The following is a 24,589-nucleotide window of genomic DNA, read 5'->3' on the forward strand; positions in this document are numbered from 1 at the left end:
TCATGAATGTAGGACCTGTCACTGATCCAGGAGACCACAATTGGGGATGTATTACGGTGGTGCAAAAGAAATTACTTTTAATGGCAAAATCCACAATTATATTTGACCCTACAGCCATCTGGGATGAGCTGCTTCTCAGCCACTATGCCTTCAAATTCATCTGACTGGAACTTGGTGAAGCCCCACTTCTTTGAGATGCGAATCATCTGCTGGTGAAGCAACTTGAACTTGGCCTTGTATAAGGCCTCAGTCACATGCTCCTTGTTCTGCAGTTTGGTGCGAACGGACATGTGAATTGGTTAATGTGAACCCTGGCCATGGTGCCCTGTAGCTTTCCAAAGGCATGTTCCATACCCATCTGGAGCCTGTCAGCTCTAGCACAGGACAACATCTTTCTGTTGTGAATGACTTGGAAGGGGTGGAACCACACTAGGATATGAAAGCCAACTTTGCTGCAAGTTGTTATCATGTATCTGTTGGCCCAAATGTGGGCATCCTCCACTGCTTCAGAGAAGAGCTGCTCATGTTCATCTGGCACCATGTAGCCTCAGAGTAGAAACTCATCCATTTTTTTGCTTTCTTCTGTCCCAGGTCAAAAATGCGAATCTTGGCATCAGGGACACCTCTGCAGAAGCCAGACTTTAGGTATGTTTTGTTTTTACAATATCAGTAATACCTAGTGGGGTGTTCCATGGAGATACCAGAATCTTAAGTGGCATGCCAAATGAAAAGTGAGGAAGTCTTATTTAATGTACACTTTTAAATGTTATTTGTGGCATCAATATATTTTATACATTTGAATTTACATAGAGTGTATGCAAATAACCCTTTGATGGGTATCATCTCTCTCTACCAATCTGCCAAATAGCAGAGGTGTAGGTTGATTCCGTTAAGAATAGAATAACCTTGAGAAATAGGTGGTTGGCTGGTATAGATTTGTATGTTTCTCATGATGCCAGTATTTCTCTATTTTTTAATGAACTACAATAATTAGAAAATACAGAGTTTGGAGAAAATCCTAATTACTCTATGGATACAACTTGAAATAGAATCCTCTAAATAATGTAAACATAAACAAATTATTTTAAGTCCATTATTGAAGCAAGAATATCTCCTTTTAAAAATTATTATTTTTAATTATTATTTTTAGAGAGAGGATTTTGTTCTGTTGCCCAGGCTGGAGTGCAATGGTATGATCATAGCTCACTGTAACCTCACACTCCTGGGTTTAAGAAATCCTCCTGCCCCAGCGTCCTGCCCCAGCCTCCTGAGTAACTAGGACTGCAACAGGTGGCCTCAAGCCTTCCTTTTGTCTGGTTTCCCAAAGTGCTGGGACTGCAGACACGAGCCAACTTACCCAGCCCACTTTTTAAAAATTGATTTTATCTTTAGAGTAGCTTTAGGTTTACAGCAAAATTGAGCAGAAGGTACAGAAATTTTCTGTATAACCCCTGCCTTGATGCATAAGTAGTCTTTTCCATTAGAGCATCAACACCCCCCACCAAAGTGGCACATTTGTTATGACTGATGAACCTACACTGACACATCTTTGTTACCAAATCACAGTTTATATTAATTAGGGTTAACTCAGTGTTGTACATTCTATGGATCTGGGAAAATGTATAAGGACAGGAATTCACCATTATAATATTACACAAAGTAGTTTCACTGCCCTAAAAATGTTTTGCGCTCCATCTATTCTTTCCTTCCACCCGCCTAGCCACTGGCAGCCACTAATCTTTTTATTATCTTTTTAGTCTTGCCTTTTCCAAAATGTCACGTAGTTGAAATTATACAGTATGTAGCCTTTTCCTATTGGCTTCTTTTACTTATATATATATGCATTCATCTCTTTCATGTCTTTTCATGGCTTGATAACTCATTTTCTTTCAGTGTTAAATCATATTCCATTGTCTTTATGGGCCACACTTTACTTATCCTTTAATCTACTGAAAGATATCTTGGTTGCTTCCATGTTTTAGCAGCTATGAAAAAAGCTGTTAGAAACGTTCATGTGTAGGTTTTTGTGTGGATGCGTGTTTTCAACTCTTTTGAGTAAATATTTCTAAGTATTAATAAATTATTGCATGGTTTCTTAATCATAATTAGCAAAGAGCATGAATGCTGGATCATATGGTAAGAGTATATTTAGTTTTGTAAGAAGCTGCCAAAGTGTCTTCCAAAGTGACTGTACCATTTGCATTCCCACCAGCAGTAAGTGAGAGTTCTTACTGCTCCACATCCTCACCAGCATTTGGTGGTGTCAGTTTTCAGCATTTGGTGGTCTTTCTAATAGATATCTTATTGGTGATTTAATTTGCAGTTTTCTGATGACATATGATGTAGAGCATCTTTTGATGTGCTTATTTGCCATCTGTTTATTTTCTTTGGTGAGGTGGGTGTCTGTTCAGATCTTGTGCACATTTCTGTTTGTTTTTTTCTGCCTCTTCCTCCGTCTCTCTCTCCCTCTCTCTCTCTCTCTCTCTTTTTTTTTTTTTTTTTAATTTTAAGTTCCGGGACACATATGCAGAACGTGCAGTTTTGGTATGTAAGTATATGTGTGCCATGGTGGTTTGCTGCACCTATTGACCCATTATCTAAGTTCCTCCCCCTTCCCTCCAGCCGCAACAGGCCCTAGTATGTGTCGTTCCCCTCCCTGTGTCCATGTGTTCTCATTATTCAACTCCCACTTATGAGTGAGAACATGCAGTGTTTGGTTTTCTGTTCCTGTGTTAGTTTCCCAAGGATGATGGCTTCCAGCTCCTTCTACGTCCCTGCAAAGGACATGATCTTATTCCTTTTTATGGCTGCATAGTATTCCATGGGTTATATGTACCACATTTTCTTTGCCCAGTCTATCATTGATGGGCATTGGGGTTGGTTCCAGGTCTTTTCTATTGTGAATAGTGCTGCAATAAACATACATGTGCATGTGACTTTATAGTAGAATGATTTATATTCCTTTGGGTATATGCCCAGTAATGAGATTGCTGGGTCAAATGGTATTTCTGGTTCTAGATCAAGGAATCACCACACTGTCTTCCACAATGGTTGAACTAATTTACATTCCCACTAGCAGTGTAAAAGCTTTGCTATTTCTCCACAGCCTTGCCAGCATCTATTGTTTCCTGACTTTTTAATAATCGCCATTCTGACTGGCATGAGATGGTATCTCACTGTGGTTTTGATTTGCATTTCTCTGATGATCAGTGATGTTGAGCTTTTTTCATGTGTTTGTTGGCTATATAAATGTCTTATTTTGAGAAGTGTCTATTCATATCCTTTGCTTACTTTTTTATGGAGTTGTTTATTTTTTTTTCTTGTAAATTTGTTTAAGTTCCTTGTAGATTCTGGATATTAGACCTCTGTCAGATGGGCAGATTGCAAAAATTTTCTCCCATTCTGTAGGTTGCCTGTTCACTCTGATGACAGTTTCATTGGCTGTACAGAAGATCTTTAGTTTAATTAGATCCCATTTGTCAATTTGGCTTTTGTTGCAATTGCTTTTGGCATTTTCATCATGAAGTCTCTGCCCATGCCTACATCCTGAATGGTATTGCCTAGGTTTTCTTCTAGACCAGTGGAACAGAGCAGATACCTCAGAAATATCCTCACACATCTACAACAATCTGATCTTGAACAAATCTCACAGAAACAAGCCATGGAGAAAGGATTTTATATTCAATAAATGGTGCTGGAAAAACTGGCTCACCATATGCAGAAGGCTGAAACTGGACCCCTTTCTTACACCTTATACAAAAATTAAGATGAATTAAACACTTAAATGTAAAACACAGTTACAAAATTTTTGCCCATTTCTTAAGCAGGTTCTTTGTTTTCATATTGTTGAGTTTAAGTGATCTTGGATATTTTGGATAACAGTCCTTTATCAGATATAGCTTCTGAAAATATTTTCTCTCAGTCTGTTGCTTGTTTTCTCCTTTTCTTAACAGTGTATATTTCATAGAACATAAATTTTTAATTTTACTAAAATTTAGCTTTTTTTTTTCATGGATCATGACTTTGGTGTTGCATCTAAGAAGTCATCTCCATACCCAAAGTTATCTAAATTTTCTCCTATATTATCATCTAGGGGATTTATAGGTTTCTATTTTTATGTTTAGGTCTGTGATCCATCTTAAGTTAGTTTTTGTAAAAGCTGGAGAGTCTGTGTCTAAATTTATTTTTAAATATGGTTGTCCAGTTGTCCCAGCACCATTTGTTGGAAAAAAAAAAAAAAAAAAAAACAACTATCTTTGATATGTCATTGGCAAAGATTAGTTGATTGTGTTTATATGGGTCTATTTCTGTGTTTTCTACTTTGCTCCATTGGTCTATTTGTCTATTCTTTAGCCAGTATCATACTGTCTTTATTACTAGAACTTCACAATAAGTTTTGAAGTTGGGTAGTGTCAATTTACTAGGTTTGTTCTTCTCCTTCAATAGCATGCTGGCTAATCTGGGTATTTTGCCTCTCCATATAAATTTTAGAACCAGTTTGTCCATATCCCCAAAATAACTGCTGGGATTTTGATTGGGATTACATTGAATCTATAAATCAAGTTGGAAAGAACTGATATTTTGACAATACTGAGTCTTTGTACCCATGAACATGGACTATCTCTCCATTCATTTAGTTCAGTTTTCTGCATGTAGATCTTGTATGTATTTTGTTAGATTTATACCTAAGTATTTTACTTCTGTGCATACTAATGTAAATAGTATTGTATTTTGAATTTAAAATTCTACTTGTTCATTGACAGTATACATAAAAGTGACTGACTTTTGTATATTAACCTTGTATCCTACAATGTATTTTAACTGTTATTTCCAGGAGTTGTTCTGGTCAATTCTTTTAGATTTTCTACATAGACAATAATGTCATGTGTGAACAAAGACAGTTTTAGTTTTTCTTTCCCAATCTGTATACCTTTTATTTTCTTTCCTTTGCTATTTCACTATTACTTTTAGTACAGTGTTGAAAGGAGTAATGAGAGGAAACATCCTTGTCGTTTTCCTGATCTTGTGGGAAAGATTCTAGTTTCTCACCATTAAAGTATGATGTTAGCTGTATACGTTTTGCAGATACTCTGTATAAATTTAAGGAAGTTCCCCTCTGTTCCTAGTTTAATGAGAGTTTTTTTTTTTAATAATAAAAGTCATGAATGGGTGTTGAAAATATTATTTTAACAATTCTCTTTTCTCAAGACTTCAGTAGAAATGTTCAGGCCTTAGCAACTAAAGTATGGTCCACAAACCGGCACCATCAGCATCACCTGGAAGCCCATGAAAAAAATGCAGAATCTCAAGCTTCACCTCAGACCTACTGAATCAGACCTGCATTTTAATAAAACGCTGTAGATGATTAATATGCATATTACAGTATGAGGGGCACTGGCCTTGGTCATTTTCTTAGTATTACTGTCTAGATCATTAGTCACCTTTCCTTATCCTCTGCTGTTTCAGTGGAAGGATCATTGACATGAAACCATACTGACATTAAATTAGGAGCCCAGCACTTGCCAGTTACATAATCTTGAACAATTAACTCATTTTTTCCAAGCCATAATGTCTCCCTTGTAGAATGAGAGCAATACCTATGTTTCACAATTATTGGATGAATTAAATGGTATGATGCATGTAAAAATTCAATATAGTTAGTATTTGACAAATGTTACTTTCCTTTCTTTCTGTCCATCATGTGTCTTATGCTAGAGAGACATTGTTTTATAGAGGTTTTGACTCTTTCATGAAAATTTTTTATTCTTCCTTGTCCTTCTCTCCTAATTTTAGTTTACTAGTCTTTCCTTGTATGGTGTTTTGTGTATACTTTTTCTTTTGTTATGCAGGGTTTTGCATCGTCTTTCCCTATCTATTCCAGCCTCCAAAAGTAGACAGCTCTGAACACACTCTGATCTTTTCTGCTTCAGAATTTTCTCCAAATCTTGGCAAGACTGCTTAACACAACCTGCAGCATAGCCTGGGAGTACAGGGAAGTTAATCTGAAGGGGTAATGCTCATGGGGTATGGGAGTCAATGGGCTAAGTATTCTTGTCTTCTGTACTTTAGAGGACAATATACATGCATTCTACACATTTTGTCAGAGTCATAAATGCGATTGCCTCATTACGTGCCACAGTAACCAGCTGCATAGCCTCCTTCTTTCCTTTCTTGTCTCACTCTACTCACTCACCTTGGTTGCCAGAATCACTTTCCATTAAACTATCTACATCGAAGTCCTTGCTTCATGCTCTGCAGTTAGGAAGATCTAAACTAAAATAAATCATGTGGGTTTTTTTTGCTCGCAGCATATACAGAAAGGGGAATACTTGTCCATCAAAATATTTGTGTTGGCTCTACCATAATACAAAGATGTGATTTGGAAAGGCTGCCCAGCCAGGGATTAAATTTCATAGCACTTTCCCCAGCTTGCATGTAGGTGGAGCCAAGAGGATTAAACACAAGAGGGTTAAAAAAGAAAGTTTGCAGCTGGGTGCAGTGGCTCATGCCTATAATCCTAGCACTTTGGGAGGCCAAGGCAGGCAGATTCTCTGAGCTCCAGAGTTTGAGACCAGCTTGGGGAACATGGAGAAACCCCGTCTCTGCTAAAATGCAAAAGAAGTTAGCTGGGCATGGCAGCTTGCACCTGCAGTCCCAGCTACTCGGGAGGCTGAGGCAGGATAATTGCTTGAACCCAGGAGGCAGAGGATGCAGTGAGCCAGGATGGTGCCACTGTACTCCAGTGTAGGCAACAGAGTGAGACTCTGTCTCAGGAAAAAAAAAAAAAAAATTGCTTTCTCTACACTTTTGTTTTAACCATTTCTTCTGGATTTTTACAAATAATCATAAACTCATGCCTGTAATACCAGCATTTTAAGAGGCCAAGACAGGAAGATCACTTGAGGCCAAGAGTTCAAGACCAGCCTGTTTAACATGGTGAAACTCCGTCTTAAAAACAAAACAAAATAAGCATAGAGAACCTGTAAACTGTGTGGTAAACACGGCAGAGTCACAAAAGACAAGAAAAGAACACCACTGGGAGAGGAGCTAGCTGCCCATTAGGTACACCTGTTTTGAATCCATTACTAAGAAATAAACATTATGTTAAAGCAGTATGCATCCGGGGATTTGGGTCTGTTGGTTACAACAGCTGCCATTATTCTGATTTGGTCATTAAAATATTTTTATGCTCCAAACCCTTTATAACTGCTTTAGTGGATGCTTATCACTAAGGGAATTCTATCCACTCACTTTTCATAGTACCCCACACAGTGTTCTTTGCTGGATCTGTTATTTGCTTAAGAGTGATAACTGTGTGGAATTGTTTCAAATTTCTGTTTTTACCAAAGGTAAACAAAGTCTTCTTCATTTCAACTAAAAATAATAGACTTTGTGACAGTTACTAGGAACTCCACTTGACATCAGGCAAAATGAGCCTTGATCCCCACATTCATTCATGCATGCTTCATTCTATAAATAGAAATTGAGAATGTCTTGTACGCCAGGTATTCTAATAAGCTCTGAACTCAAAAGTAAAACATGGTCAGGTGTGGTGGCTCATGCTTGTAATCCCAGTGCTTTGGGAGACCACGATGGGAGAATCAATTGAACCCAGGAGTTCAAGACCAGCCTGAGCAACATAGTGAGACCTGTCTCTACAATCAATCAATCAATCAATCAATGTCGCTGGAAATGATAGTGTCCATTTGCAGTCCCAGATACTTGGGAGGTTGAGTGAGTGGATGGCTTGAACCCAGAAAGTCGAAGCTGCAGTGAACTATGTCACTCCACTGCACTCTATCCTAGGTGACAGAGCAAGACTTGGTCTAAAAAAAATTATTAAAATTAATTAAAAAATAAGACATGGTCCTTTTCTCAGAGATCCTAAAACCTAGTATTTAAAGATACCAATTATAATAGAGAGTTCTGGGGAACCAGCACTATGAGTTGTCTAGTCCGAATGACTGAGTGTTAATTTTGGCTCCGTGATGTATTCACAGAGTGATTTTAGTAAAGTCATATGCCTTTTCTGTGCCTTTTTGTTCAATATGTAAAAGGGAGATAATGTCCCTTTTACATTTTGTGAGGACTGACTGAGATTTTTGTAGAGTTCTTAGAATAATTCTTAGTAACTTGCTACATATCAATAAATGTTAGCTTATTATTAAATATTGGGACCAATATATATGCAGGACCAGATCATACAGGGTAGTGCACATCAAACATTGGGGTTTATATGAGTTACCTGGAAATCTTATCAAAGTTCAAATTTTTACTTAGTATGTCTATAGTAGGACCCGAGATTCTACATTTCTAACAAGCCCCAGGTAGTGCCGAAGCTTCTGGTCTTAAGAGCACATTTTGTGTAGCAAAGATAGTGCTGCCCAATAAGACTTTGTATGGAGGTAAAATGTTTATACCTGCTCTTCTAATATGGCATCTTCTAACCACATGTGGTAGCTGAAATGTGGCTAGTGCAACAGAGGAACTAGTTTTTCAAAAAAAGTGTTTAATGTTAATAAACATAAATTTAATAGGACACATGAGGCTAGTAGCTACTTATATTCAACCTCACAGTTCTAGACCAGTAGCTTTTAAGACTGGTCACAAATTCAAGCAAGGATTAGTAACCCAGAATAATAATGAAGATTGGGTTACGTGATCATCAACATAATGAAAATATCTCTAGAAGTTTGAAATTGGATTGAAGACTACGAGGATAACTATTGTTCTTTAGAGGTTCCATTTACACTAGTTTTGCTTTAATAGTGGACAAGGTTAAAACTGGCTATATTCTATGTCAAACTATATCAGTTCAGCTCAAGCTAATTGAAAACCCAAGTTAATGTGGCTTGAACATCACTCACCTCAAATAACAAGCATTTTAGAGGCAGACGAGTGATGATGCTTGGTCCAGCTGCTCAGCGGCCAGGTATTATGTTTTCTTCTCCAACATTCCTAGCCTGTTAACTTTTGTCTTCAACCTTGTAAGATTCATGGCCCAAGAGCACTGAATATGCTTGCGGTGTCCATATTCAAGAGAAGGTTGAGAGGGCCAATCAACCTGCATGTGTACTCTTTTATCATACTACAAATATCTTACTGGTCTTGGAAGGTTGAAAACAAAAAAATATTTAGCTGGGTACATCGCCATCCCAAACAAAACCAAAATTTTGGTGGCAAGTTAGAAGATAAAATAGATAATGGTTAGGTAGCCAACAATGTCTGACACACAAACCTAATTATCATTTACATGTGAAGAGAAAGAAATACATTTTTTCCAATAAGCAAAACATCAGTAAGATATATCATTCACATTCAACATGAATTTAAAAGATAAACTCATGAATAATAAAATTATGGCACAAAAGAATTGGCAGTGAGCACTGACTCCATTTGAATGCTAAATAGATATAAATAAATGAAATTAAAATGGTTATTACATTGAATACAAATGCTAAATTTTGTGAAAAGCCGCATGATATCAAATGATAATTACTATTAATGGGGATAAAATTACAACCAATTAATATCAGAATATTGGTAGAGTGATAGGCAGGAGAAATGTAACTTGCTATTTTGTTATGGTGAGAAATGTAGTTTATGTGTTTAAGTAATTATTTTAAAGGAATAAAAGTAAATACAAATAGAATTTAAAAACATTATGTACATTCAAGATTACTGCAGGGATTGAGGGGTCTAATTTCAGAGATCAAGAAAATGAATCAGATTTTTAAAAAATAAGACAAAAAGAAATCAAGGAAGCATTTAGCAAAATGTTTGAAATAAAATTATAATATGCCAAGTACATCTGTTATAACAATAAATATAACAGGAAAATAGCCATTGGAAAAAAACTCAGTTGAGTTTTAAAATGAAAACTCTATTGTATGTTATATGAAATAATCATATCACACAGAAAATTATTTAAATATGTAGACAATAAAAGAATAAGCAGGGAAATGCCTAGCAAACCTACACATAAAATAAGAAGTAATGTTAGTAAAATAATAATAATATATAATATATGCTATAATGAAATATTAACTAGGATAAAGCTATTTTATAATTCTGAGATGACTTTGCAAATATTACAGTAATACTGAAGATTTATGTGTCCTTTAGCATCACACTGAAATATAGATGAAAAACTACTAGAAATACAAGGAACTGTCCTTGCATCCCAGGGATAAACCCCACTTGATCATGGTGGATAATCCTGTTAATGCATTGAATTTAGTTTGCTAGTATTTTGTTGAGAATATTTGCATCTATATTGAATAAGGATATGGCCCTGTAATTTTCTTTTCTTGTAATGTCCTTATGTGGCTTTGGTATGAGGGCAATGCTGGCCTTACAAAAAAAAAAAAAAAGTTTGAAAATATTCTCTCCTCTTTGATCTTTCATGAAAGTGATTGAGGAAGATTGATATTAGTTATTCTTTAAATGTTTTGTAGAAGTCAGCAATGAAGCCATCACATCCCAGGCTTTTCTTTAATGTGACACATTCTATTAATATTACTAATTCAATCTCCTTACTTGTTGTTGGTCTGTTCAGATTTTCCTATGTCTTCATAATTCTGGGTAGGGCATATTTATCTAGGCAAACAAGAAAGAACCAAAGGTCAAGGAGTTCTACTTCCCAAAGCCAGTAACCTTTCTTATCCCCTAGGATGAATCATTGTTTGAAGAATTTAAATTATAATGCCTTTACTAAGTAACTTAGTAATCAGAACCATATTTGGCATGGAAAAAGAGCACAGGCCAGAACTCTGTTCTGCTTTTGTGATTCTGTATGAGCTATATCCAGCATTTTTATCATAGTTACAATCATCAGTAATTTGTTTCTGCTATTACTAATAACAGAAGAAAAATCAGTGATTGAGAAGTCACAGCTCGAGGGATAGGAGGATTCTTTTCCTGATGATTTTCTTCCTCTGTCACGGAAAGAAGGATACAGAGAGATTCTGAAATAAATGGTGCTTTAAACATGATAAAGCTCTTTTTAAGTGTAGTAAAATATTATCTCACACAGGTGTCTCCATGGAGGTCTAATGAGTTCCATGAGAACAAAGAGAGTGTGCTTCATTCATCTTTGCCATCCTCTTAATAACTAGTATTGAAAACCTACTATGGGCCAGTGTTCTGATAGGTATTCAGCTAAAAAGATGAATAAGATAGTACCAAGTCTTCCATTGCTCCAAGTGTGAAAAGCCAAAAATCCATGCAAATATGCCAGGACAATTTTTTACAATGGGAGTAGAGCCAAAACTCTATAAAACATTGAGAAAATATTTCACTGTATAATCTTCTACACTAGAATTTAGCCAGAATGAAGACCCAAAATGATAAAACCATTCTCTTCCTTCCTCTTATTGCAAAAAGATGTGTAGCAATATTAGATTTGGTGAGATTTTCTTCTTGTTTGTATAGGTTAGAGAGGATTTGTAGAATTGTGAATGTCACGTAAGATTTCATAAAGTCATTCTCAGTTATTCTGTGCTTCAAAATAGAGCATATAGTCATCACAAACTTAAGTAAATACCAAATTGTTGTTTCAGGGAAGATTTATTACTCTAGTTCACTGTAGCTGTTATTGTGCCTTGTGATGCATAACAGAGAAGTCTGCAGCCCAGTCCCCAGCAGACCATAATTGTTGCCTGTGCGCCCACATGGGACATTAACAATAAGAAATAGCTCTATCCTTCATAACACCTGCTATCATCTAATGATGAACATGCTGAAGCAAAATTTTCCTTTACCAATACAGCTTTATGAATTTTCATTGTTTTCAATTTTAATAAAGGATGTTTTTTTCACTGACTTTGAGCAAAATTTGTTCAATACTTTGGAATCTCTTGAATTGATCTTACAAATGAATTGCAGCAAACAACATGCATGCTAATTGATAATGTTGAGAAAATGACAATCAAAATGATTAAGTGAAAAAATGAAATTGTTTCATGTTTTTCTGATTAACATTTGACATATGTCAGTTGAGATATCTGATATATGTCAACAAAACAATCATTACACTCCTCTTAGCAAAGTAATGCCACAAAGTACATCAGGCCATTATAATTCTGCCAACGTACTCAGTGTGATTTCTAAATATAGAACACTCTATACAGCACTTGCTATTCAAATCACTATGTAGCTTCCTTTGGTTCTGTATACAGAGGTCAACACATGGTGGAACAAAGAAACCCAGTTTCTAATTCCAAGCTTCCATTTACTCCCTGGGAAAATCTATTTAGAACACACAGGTAGACTTTCCCCAAACTACGGCCCTAACACATGCCCCACCGATTTCATTTTTATCCTTGGGAAAGCCACATTATCCATCTTTGTGATATTGCCTGTATTAGTAACTGGAGTTCATAACTATTGTCAGTGCTGTGTATTTGTAAGGTAATTTTTTTGTTGCTGTGTGTAGGCAAGTTCAGCTCTTTGGGACGAATAGGCTGCAAAGCTGTGTTCTATGGACAAGTATTTCTATTAACATACATTTTCCAGTAATCAAATATGAAAGAATTTAGACTATTGTATTCATGTTCCCAAACAGACTTTGCTTTTTGTAAGTGATATGGGGGTTAATGACAATGTAGGAGAAAAACCATCAAGTCTAATGTCAGAAGTTTGAATTCAGCCTCGATTCCACCAATTAGTTCTGTGAACTTTCATGAACTGTTAAGCAGTTTGGGCCTCATTTTCTTTATATATAGTAACTAAGTAATACTCTTAACCTTCTTATCTCATTGTTACATATTGGATTTTTTAACTGTAATATGGTATTTGAAATTTCAGGTATTATTATTACCATCGTTGCTTTCGTTGGTAATAGCAGTAGAAATGATTGATGGCAGAACACTAGTATTGAATGTTTTGTTTTGTCCAAATAAGGCTATGCCATTAAAAATATATGCCATTATATTCTGGACAGAATATAATACTGAAGTTAATTAGATTTTAATATCAATGTTTCACAATCTTTGTAGGTCTTACCTATAGAATTAAGAGTCCAACCAGCTTGAAATTAAGCTTTTCAGCCTGAGAGAAATGATTATTACTCAAACTAAGGATTTATTTTTTATCAGGAGTGAGTGTTCTACATTAGCTGCTGGATCTTTTCTCACCTAGGCTGAGAGATTACTGACAGTGCTGTGAAACAGGTGGAGGAAGTGAAATGAGGGAGTAAAGTGGGTACCCTTGGATGTGCTTTGAATCAAATGTTCCTCAGTCTTTTAAAAAGCAGAGAGGAGCTGGTTTGCAGCTTGAGTTCTCTGCAGAACAAACTCCGAGTTGGAGTTTACTGAAAGATGTTTATCAAAGTATCCTTTGGATCAATACCTGTAGAACAGAGAGAAGAAAGCAACATTGGACAGAGCAAGACATTGAGTTGTGATGCAGGCCTAATGAACTTAGGTTTAAAAAAAAAAGTATTATAAAAGAACACAGATGAGTTTGGAAGCTAATCCTATTAAGGTTTTAATACTGACTGCTTTTGCAGTTTCCCCTCTTGCGGCTAATTGGGTACTAGTTAATGATGTGAATTCTGCACTAAAGCCACCTTTCTTTGGCCACCTCCTAGCTGTGTGATTTAGTGAGGGCTAGCTTGCTTCTCTGGACTTCAATTTTCTCATCTGTAGAATAAAAGTAACTACCTGCACACATAGAGTGCGCCTCAGAGACCCCACAGAGAAGCTCTGGATCTAGAATGATCCTTCAGAGTGACAAGGATGTGAGCAGAAATGGCCCAGCCTCTGTATGCAAGGAGTGGTCTGTCATTTAGAAGTGGACTGCCCTGGGAAAGGGTCTGACTTTTATTAAAGCAGCTGGCAGCATCCAAGGCAATCCCTGGATTCAGGTGCTGGCAACTGAAGGCTCTCTACCAATGCACACCCATAGCAGGGGCAGCAGGTGTCTTCCTGAGAGGGAGTCTAGGCACAATGTAGGGTCCACAACAAGCCCCTCTGTGCTGAAAACTTTCATGGCTGGAGAGAAGACAAAGGAGAAGTCAAGGAATGGGAAAAAAGAAAATGAATGCTTATTTAGTATTTGTTAATATTCCACACATTGGACTAGGCACTCTCTTGGTTGTCCCATTTAATTCTTAAAACTCTCTATGTATGCAGGTGGTTACTTTTATTCTACAGATGAGAAAATTGAAGTACAGAAAGCAAGTTAGTCTTCACTAAATCACACAGCTAGAAGGTGGCCAAAGAAAGGTGGCTTTAGTGCAGAATTCACATCATTAACCAGTACCCAATCCTGCCACAAGAGGGGAGACTGCAAAAGCAGTCAATATTCAAATCTTAATAGGATTAACTCCCAGACTCAACTGTGTTCTTTTACAATATAACCTAATGCCCAACTTGATCTATTTGACTTGAAGATTATCATTGGCTATTGAACAAATGTTTAATGGCCATCCAGCTGAACATGCATTCTAGGGTAGCTTTAGTGTTTTATTTTTTTTGTTTTTGTTTTTGTTGTTGTTGTTGTCTGTCTGTTTACAATGCAGATAATTTCTAAAAATGTTAAAACACTTATCAGAAAAATGTTATATTGTGTTACAAATCAGGATAAATACCTTGGTTTTTTTGAGTAATTCAAGCAAAATCTAATGGAAAAATGATGGAGAAGAGAGTTGATTCAAGTACTCGCAGTCCAAAAGTCAATTAACATTGTTATCCTTATATTATTCACTGTTTAATACAGCAGAACATTTTAATATTTCTGAGTGAAGTTATGTTTTGTGAAATGAAAAAGATTCTTATCAGTTAAATCAAATGAGTTCCAAATTGCAAGCTGCTGATATTATGGCTTTCATAATGTGTCTTCAATAACACAAGGAAATAAGAGAGGCAAGTATTTCCATGTGAAAATTGCAGTAATGTTCAGCAACTCGTAATAATTAACTCTCTCAAAAGCTGGTGCAATGCCACATAAATTATTTCAAAACTACACTTTCTTTTTTCATGTATTTTATTTAAACTTATCATTTATCATATTAATAAAGTATTTTCACTGAGCCCGTTCTTTAAAACACTAAAACAAAAGTTATTAACCCAAATCGTCCAAATGATAGATTTTAAAACACGTCCTTAAAACAAACAAAAATAAATAAAAATAAAAGCACCTCTTCAAGATTTTAATAAGGAAAAAAAAAATGTCCTCAACATTGTTAGAGCAATTCTACAAACTTAGGACAAAACCAGCACATTATCTAGGTAATAAAATGTAGCATATTTATAGTAACATGCACTGATGTACAAAACACATGTATTTCAAGGTAAGTCAACTCTGATTAATGTAACTGAACTTGAAATTCAAAAATAAGGTCTCTATACCTAGCTATGCCACTTACTAGTTGTATGACCTGACTGGATAAGACATCTCTCTAAACTCTAGGTTTTTTTTTTTTTTAATGAGAATATAAAATAGCTAATTATTGTGGTGTTGGTAGAAAAAAATTTAGGCAATATATGTAAAATACACTTTATAAACATTCAACATTAAATCCTAATACCTGTGTGAGATACTAGGATTCGTTTCCATCCATGGTTCCTAGTTCATAACTTCCATAATCATTGTCACAGTCTTGGTTATAATGTTGGAGAATTTTAGGCCTCAGAAGCAAGCCTCAGGAAATGAAAGCTTTCTCTCTGAACTTCTGTCCTCCTTTCACCCACCCGAGATAGGACTGTAATCCAATTATAGGTCATAAAACCCTCATCCTAGAGAGGGTCCTGCTCCCTGCTCTGGAGGAAGGAACGCTGCACAGAGATATCAAGAAGAATCTGAATGGACAAGGCTTACTGAGTTTAGACCACATCCTTTTTGTCCGATCACATTTTGACATAGTTGTCCATGCTTTAATCACAGACAACCAATGAAATCTCCACAAAAGGCCCAAAGGATGGAGTTCCAGGAGCTTCTGGAGAGCTGAACATATTGAGAATGACAGGAAGCTGAAAAACTCTTTCACATGCCAGGAGGTTGGTGCACCCCAACTCTACAGGGACAGAAGCTGCTGCACTTAGAAATCCTCTCAGACCTCACCCCATGTATCTCTTCATCTGGCTATTTATTTGTATCCTTTAAAATATGCTTGCTAATAAGCCGATAAATATGTTCCCCTGAGTTCTGTGAGCTGCTCTAGCAAATAAACTCAAAGAGAGGATCATGGGAGCACCAACTTGAAGCCAATTGGTCAGAAGTTCCAGAGGCCTGGAACTGTGACTTCAGGGAAAGAAAGGATGATCTTATGGTATTGAGTATTAACCTGTGGGATCTTACACTGTCTCGCAGTAGATAATGTTGGTACTGAATAGGAGGACAACCAGCTGGTGTCCACTGCTTGGTGTATGGTTAAAAACCCTTCACTTTTGATCAGAGAAGTCTTCTGTGTTGATTATTATTATGGCAGTGTGAGAGCAGAAGACAAACCCACTTAAGAGAGTGCTTCTCAAAGCACCGTGTATACAGTAAACTGTGGTCCAATGGGAAAATACAAATTAATATAGCCAATAACAGTGTATGAGAAGCTCTTTCTCCCAAAACTCTTGCCAACACAGTACATAGCCAAAAATCGTCCCTTTTTTATTTGATAGAAGTATGACATATTTTGTTTTAATTCATGTTTCAATAATTTTGAGTGAAATTGGGCAACTTTATATACCTTTAAAATATATTTCTGTTATGAACTGCCTGCTCTTCACCTTTGCTGGATTGATGTATTTTACAAATTAATTTATAAGAGCTCTTTAAAAATTAAGGACATCAACATATTTAATATGTTTGACAAATATTTTAGCCATTTTCTTCTCTTTTCATTTGACATTATTTTTGTCATGTAGTTATTTTATGTTTTATGGAGTCAAGCTTTCTTTATGACATCAAGCTTTCACTATCACTTAGAAACAATTTATCTTATTCTGTTTTTACAAAATATGTTCTACATTTTTATCTGGTACTTTTATTGTTCCCATTTTTAAACTTATTGACAATATCAAGGATTGGCAAAGATTTTAAGAAACTAGCCTGCTCATGTATTTCTGGTGGATTTATAAAATGATACATCAACTTAGTAACACAGTCTGACAGTGCCTTATAAAGTGGAACACATACTTTCTAAGTGATCTAAAATTCCACTCGTGGTCATTTACCCAAGATAAATGAAAGCCTATGTTCACAAAAAGACTTATGCATGGATGTTCGTAGCAGTTTTATTCATAATAGCCAAATCCTGGAAACGACCCAAATATCTATCAACTAGAGAATGGGCTTTTCTGTGCTACCCAGAGAGGGGTCCATATGGTGTTGTTCTAGATTCCTGTCATAACTTAAAGGTAAACTTTTACAGTATAGAGAGCCCTTGATATCCTGCAAATGGAGGAGGAGGATGTCCTTAAGTTCCTTGCAGCAGGAACTCATTTAGGTGGCACCAACCTTGACTTCCAAATGAAACAGTACATTTATAAAAAGAAATGTGATGGCGCCTACATCATAAATTTGAAGAGGACCTGGGGGGAGTTTCTGTTGGCAGCTTGTGCCATTGTTGCCATTGAAAACCCTGCTGATGTCTGTGTGATATTCTCCAGGAATACTGGCCAGAGGGCCATGCTGAAGTTTGCTGCTGTCACTGGAGCCACTCCAATTGCTGGCTGCTTCACTCTTGGAATCTTCACTAACCAGATCCAGGCACCCTTCCAGGAGCCACAGCATCTTTTGGGGACTGATCCCAGGGCTGACCACTGCCTCTCACAGGGGCATCTTATGTTAACTTACATACCATTGCTCCGTGTAACACAGATTCTCCTCTGTGCTATGTGGAGATTGTCATCCCATGCAAAAAGGGAGTTCACTCAGTGGGTTTGATTTGGTGGATGCTGGCCGGGGAACTTCTGCACATGTGTGGTACCATTTCCTGTGAACACCTGTGGGAGGAGATGCCTGATCTCTTCTTCTACAGAGATGCTGAAGAGACTGAAAAAGAAGAGCAGGCTGCTGCTGAAAAGGCTGTGACCAAGGAGGAATTTCAGGGTGAATAGACTTCTCCATCTCCTGAGTTCACCGCTGCTCAACCTGAAGTTGCAGACTGGTATGAAGGCATGCAGGTGTCCTCTGTGCCTATTCAGCAGTTTCCTTCTGAAGCCTGGAGTGCTCAGCCTGCCACAGAAGACTGATGTACAGCTCCCACCACTCGGGCCACTGAATAGGTAGGAGCAACTACTGAATGGTCTTAAGCCGTTCTTGCACCAGTTCTTAAGTAACATGGAAATAAACATTAATTTCTTAAAAATAAATAAATAATAAATAAACCAATGGATATGAAAACTGTGATACATTCACACAATGGAATTAGCAGTATAAAGGAACAAAACACTGTTACATGCAAGAACATGGGTGAACCTCAAAACATGAGAGAAAAAAAGACACAAAGGAGTAGCTCCTGTATAGTCCCACTTACATGAAATTCCAGGATGGGTAAAAACTAATATACAGTGGTAAAAATCTGACTTCTGTTGACAGCCAAGATAAAGTAAGCTCTCTGCAGCCTTTCTCTCTCACCAATGGCCACCAAAAACTCTAGAGAGAATGCAGAAAACAGCTACTTAAAGACCAAAATAAGCCCAATGGTAAGGGAGTATAATCTTGAAAATCAACTGATATCATGGGGAATTTCCTGAATTATTGTTTCCTCTTTTACCTTCTGGCTATGATGTGAGGGCAGGTGGAGTCCTAGAACTGTGCAGCCAGCATACAGAGTAAAACTGGAAAGAAGTACTTTGCATGAGGCAAAGATGAATAGCACGGCAGACATCTAAATATAAAGTACACTTAGCCCTTGAATAATACTGGTTTGAATTGTGCTGGTCCACTAATATGTGGATTTTTTTAATAAAAATATTGAAATTTGTTTTCAAGATTTGCAATAATTTGAGAAAACTCACAGACAAACCAAGTAGCCCAGAAATTAAAAAAAAAAAATAGTGTAAAAGTTAGGTATGCTATCAATGCGTAAAATATATGTAGGTACTAGCCTATTTTATTTACTATAAAATAAACACAACTCCATGATAAAAAGTTAAAATGTATCAAATTTTACACAAACACAGGCCATATGTGGCACTGCTTTTGAGAGAAATGTAAACATAAACATGCAGTATTCAATTATAACTGGATAAAATTATAGCACATACCATACTACTGTAATAATGTTATAGCTACCTCCTATTGCTATGGCAGTGAGCTCTAGTGTTGTGAGTATCCACTTAAAATGTTGTGCGATGCTAGTCATCTCCACATGGGCAGTTTGTCTCTCCAAGAAATTGTGCATCACACTAAAAAGTGATCTCTTGTGGTTCTTGTGTATTTTTCATGTTTAGTGCAATACTGTAAAACTTGAGTAACACCATGGGTCCCACACAAAGTGTCACTAGTGATGCTAAAAGTGCTCCCAAGAAGCAGAGGAAAGTTGTAATATTACAAGAAAAAGCTGAATTGCTTGATATGTACCATAGATTGAGGTCAACAGCTGCAGTTGTCCACCATTTCAAAGTAAGTGAATCCAGTGTAAGAACTTTTGTTAAAAAAAAAATACATTTAATTTTTAAAAAAGGAAGCTTGTGAAACCCTCACTGCAGCTACACCAGCAGGTTTGAAAACCTAGCACTTTTTGTGAAATACATTTTATCTCATATTGAAAAAATAGCTTTTAAGTGGGTGTAGGATTGCTATAAGGCATACCTATAAACTCTAATAGGATTCGAGAGAAAGTAAAGTCGTTATATGACAACTTAAAGCAAAAAGAAGGTGAAGGATCTAAAACTGAAGAATTGAATGCCAGTGAAGGGTGATTTGGTAATTTTAGAAAGAGGTTTGGCTTTTAAAATGTCAAAAGGAGAAGAAGCTTCTAACGACCAAGAGGCAGCAGGGAGTTTCCAGATGCCATTAAGAAAATCATTGAGGAGAAAGGATATCTGCCTGAGCAGGTTTTCAATGGAGATGAAAGATAATGCTCTATTCTACAGGGGGAAAAATGCCACAAAGGACATTTATTAGCAAGGAAGAGAAGTGAGCACCAGCACTTCAGGCAGGAAAGGACAGGCTAACTCTACTTTTTGTGCAAATGCAGTCAGGTTCATAATCAGGATTGTCCTTATCTATAAAGCTGCGAACCTCCAAGCCTTGAAGGGAGAAAATAAACATTGGGCAACAGGAACACTTCTTCTGGATGGGTTACATCGATGCTTTGTCCCTGAAGTCAGGAAGTGCCTTGCCAGTAGGGGACTGACTTTTAAGTTCTTCTTTGGCAAAAATACCAATAAATTGATAACGAACAATGACCCTGGACACCCAGAATGTCATGAGTTCAACACCAAAGACGTCAATTCTACTTTCCCCCAAACACAACATATCTAATTCAGCCTCTAGATCAGGAGGTCATAAGGATCTTTAAGGTTCATCACACACGGTATTTTATGGAAATGATTGTCAATGCTATGGAACAGAATCCTGACAGAATATCATAAAAATTGTGAAGAATTACACCAGTCAAGATGCCATCATCTTTATGGAAAAAGCTGTAAAAGCCCATTAAGCCCAGAACAATAAATTCCTCCTGGAGAAAACTGTGTCCAGATGTTGTACATTACTTCATAGGACGTACAAGAGAGCCAATCAAAGAAATCATGTAAGAGACCGTGGATGTGGAAAAAATGATGGTGGGCAGAGAGGCAACAAAGGGTTGTCATATATGAATCTTGGAGCTAATAGATAACCATACCAGAGGAATTAACAGAATATGATTTGGTGAAGATGAGCACTTCAGAACCAGTGCCAGAGGATGAGGAAGAAGACATAGAAGAAGCAGTGCCAGAAAACAAATTGATATCAGATCATCTGGAAGATAGGTTTGAATTATTCAGCACTGCTTTTTATTTATTATGTGATATGGGCCCTTCTATGACATGGATGCTGAAAATAAGGCAAATGGTAGAAGAAGAATTGGTATCATATGTAAATATTTTTAGAGAAATTTTGAAAAAGCAAAAAAGTCAATTAGAAATTATAGTGTAGTTCCATAAAATTATACCGAGTATGTCTGCCTCTCTTGCCTCCCCTTCTACCTCCCCCAGTTCTTTGGCCTCTGCCACCCCTGATACAGCAAGACCAACTCCTTCTCTTCCTCATCCTCCTCCTCAACCTACTCAACATGAAGATGATGGGAACAAAGACCTTTACAATGACCAACTTCCATTTAATGAATAGCATATTTTCTCTTTCTTATGATATTCTTAATGGCATTGTCTTTTCTCTAGCTTACTTTATTGTAAGAATACAAAATATGTGCTAGTCAACTGTTTATGTTATTAAGGCTTCTGGTCAATAGAAGGTTATTGACAGTTAAGGTTTGGGGGAATCAAACGTTATACATAGATCTTTGATGTATGGGGGTTGGTGTCAATAAATCCATCATTGTTCAACTATACTAATTTTAAAATACATCTCAAGATATAATCTGTATGACCTTGGGCAAGACAAAAATTTGAGATCTAATGAGCAAACTCATTCAAAATCAATGGAATGATTCATAAAGAAAAAGATTAATAAATTGGACTTCATCACAATTAAAAACTTCTGCTCTTTGAAAAGTTTTAAGAACTTTTAAAATATATTAATTTTTAAGCCAGATTGGAAGAAAATATTTCTGAATTAAGTAGGTAGTAAAGGACATGTGTTCAGAATATGTAAGTAACTCCCATAATTAATAATAAGAAAACTTAAAACCCAATTAAAAACTGGGAACAATTTGAGCAGACATGTTACAAAGAAAATGCAGGAATGGCTAATATGCACATGAAAAGAGGTTTAACATCATTTGTCATTAAGGAAATGCAGCTCAAAAACACAATGAGGTATCACTGCATACCTCTTACAATGGAAATAAAAACACCAAATGATACCAAATTCTAGTGATGATGCACAGCTACTGGTGCTCTCATACATTGCTGATGGGAATGCAAAATACTACAGTCACTTTTGAAAATAGTTTTATGGTCTTATAAATTAAATACATCCTTACTATATGACTCAGCAATCCTACTCCCAGATATTGGTCCAAGAGCAAAAAAAAAAAAAACAAAACAAAACAAAACAAAAAAAAACCAGGAAAACTATATGTAAATGTTTATAGTAGCTTTACAGCATAATCGTCACAAACTTCAGTCCAAAAGTTCTTTAGCTGCCAGATTGATAAAAAGATGATACATTCATATAATAGAATATTACTCAGCCACATAAAAGACTACATTATTTATAACTCACAACATGGATGAATCTTAAATATATTACATTCAATCAGAGTCCGGACTCATAAGGTTACAAACTGTGTGATTCTATCTACATCACATTCTGCAACAGCCAAAACTATAGCAATAAATAAGAGATCACTGGTTATCAGGAGTTAGCAATGGGGAAAGTGACTACAAAGGGCAACCTGAAGGAATTGGGAAGATTATAAAATTTGTTGATTGTGATATTGGGTGAATATGGGCTTACATGAGTCTGCATTAATCAAAGCTCATTGAACAATACACCACAAAGTAATTATTTTGACATAGATTAATAAGCTAGTTCTCCAAGTTAATTTCTTCCCCTTTGACTATCAAATCTCAAAAAGAACAAATGGTCTGGGCATGATGGCTCATGCCTGTAATCCCAAGACTTTGAAAGGCCGAGGCAGGTGGATCACTTGAGGTCAGGAGTTCGTGACCAGCCTGGCCAATATGGTGAAAGCCTATTCCTACTAAAAATACAAAAAAATTTAGCTGGGTATGGTGGCACACTCCTATAATCCCAGCTACTTAGGAGGCTGAAGCAGGAGAATCAATTGAGCCCAGGAGGCAGAGGTTGAAGTGAGCTGAGATCGTGCAACTGCACTCCAGTTTGAGCAACAGAGTGAGACCCTGTCTCAAAATAAATAAATAAATAAAAGTAAAATAAATGAAATAATTATGTGTAAATTCTTCAAACATAAATTTAGAAAAAAATTATTTTTCATACTGTATACTACAGCTTTAAGCAATGCTTGTATTTCTTTTTAATGAGACGAGGTCTCACTCTGTCATCTAAGTTGATAACAGCTCACTATAACCTCGAACTCTGGGGCTCAAGCAATCCTCCCACCTCAGCTCCCAAAGTGCCAGGATTACAGGTGTGAGCCACTGTGTCCACATATAGAATGCGTTTTTTTTAACCCGTATATGTCTTTTTATGTTTTCAATTTTGGAACAAAATGTTTTTTAAACGTGTCCACTTGACTGAGCTAAGGGACGCTCAGATAGCTGGGAGAACATTTCTGGGGTGTGTCTGTGAGGGTGTTTCTGGAAGAGACTAGCATTTGAATCAGTAGACTGTCAAAAAGATCACTCTCACTTTACTGGCATCATTCAATCTCTTCAGGTTCCAAATAGAACAAAAAGGAGGAGGAAGGGCAAATTTGCTCTACCTTCTTGAGCTGGGACATTCATCTTCTCCTACCCTTTGACATTGGAGCTCCTTATTCTTAGGCCTTCAGACTCCAGTAGTGCATCCCTCCCACTCTTGTTCTCAGGCCTTCTCCCTTGGACTTGCAGTTACACCAGTAGGATATGAATCTATTTCTCTCTCTCTCTCTCTCCTCTCTCTCTCTCTCTCTCTCTCTCTCTCTCTCACACACACACACACACACAACACACACACACACACATAACCTGAATATATATATTCTATTAGTTTGGTTTCTCTGGAGAACCCTAACTAATATAAAATAGTCTCAGGGCTCAAAGCAAATAAATCATTATGAAAGAGAGAAATGAATAGTAAGATATAAAATTGTACATATCTGTATATGAATCACATTAAAAAGTTCTTGTTAATTTTTTAGATTGGTGTATTAAGAGCAGGGGGAATAGTCACTGAAGAACGTAAGGTTGATATAGCTTGTGTATTTCTCCCCAGCCAAATATGTTGAATTCTAATCCCACTATTGAAGGTGGGACCTAGTGGGAAATGACTGAATTATGGGGGTGGATTTCTCATGAATGGTTAAGCACCATCCCCTCTGTGCTCTTCTCATGATAATGAGTGAATTCTCGTGAGATCTGGTAATTTAAGTGTGCAGTGCTCCCCCTTTGCTCCAACTCTGCCTTGTGAGACACATGTGCTCCCTTCACTTTCCACCATGTTGGAAGCTTCCTTAGGCCTCCCCAGAAGCAGAGGCCATTATGCTTCGTGTACAGCCTGCAGAACCATAAGCCAATTAAGCCTCTTTTCTTATAAATTAGCTAGTCTCAGGTATTTCTTTACAGCAATGCAAGAACAACCTAATACATATGCTGAGTTTTTGAATATGTATTATGTGTTATATATATAAATATGTACCATTTAATATACATAATTATGTTTTTGTATATGTAGTAAAATTATCTCATAATTTTATATATCTATAGATAATATATACTAAAATTTTCAATATTTTATATGACAGTATGCTTGAACATTATATAGGCACTGTGTCTACATATAAATTGTATTTTGC

General features: G+C 36.5%; 2 pseudogenes; one reads left to right on the forward strand and one right to left on the reverse strand.

The window, feature by feature from the left end:
- Window positions 1-660, reverse strand: LOC117088715 (annotated as a pseudogene).
- Window positions 661-11,332: 10,672 nt separating this feature from the next.
- On the forward strand, window positions 11,333-18,945 carry LOC117088546 (annotated as a pseudogene).
- The last annotated feature ends 5,644 nt before the right edge of the window (window positions 18,946-24,589 follow it).

Source organism: Trachypithecus francoisi, unplaced genomic scaffold, assembly GCF_009764315.1.
Source record: "Trachypithecus francoisi isolate TF-2019V2 unplaced genomic scaffold, Tfra_2.0 Lachesis_group10, whole genome shotgun sequence".
NCBI lineage: Eukaryota > Metazoa > Chordata > Mammalia > Primates > Cercopithecidae > Trachypithecus > Trachypithecus francoisi.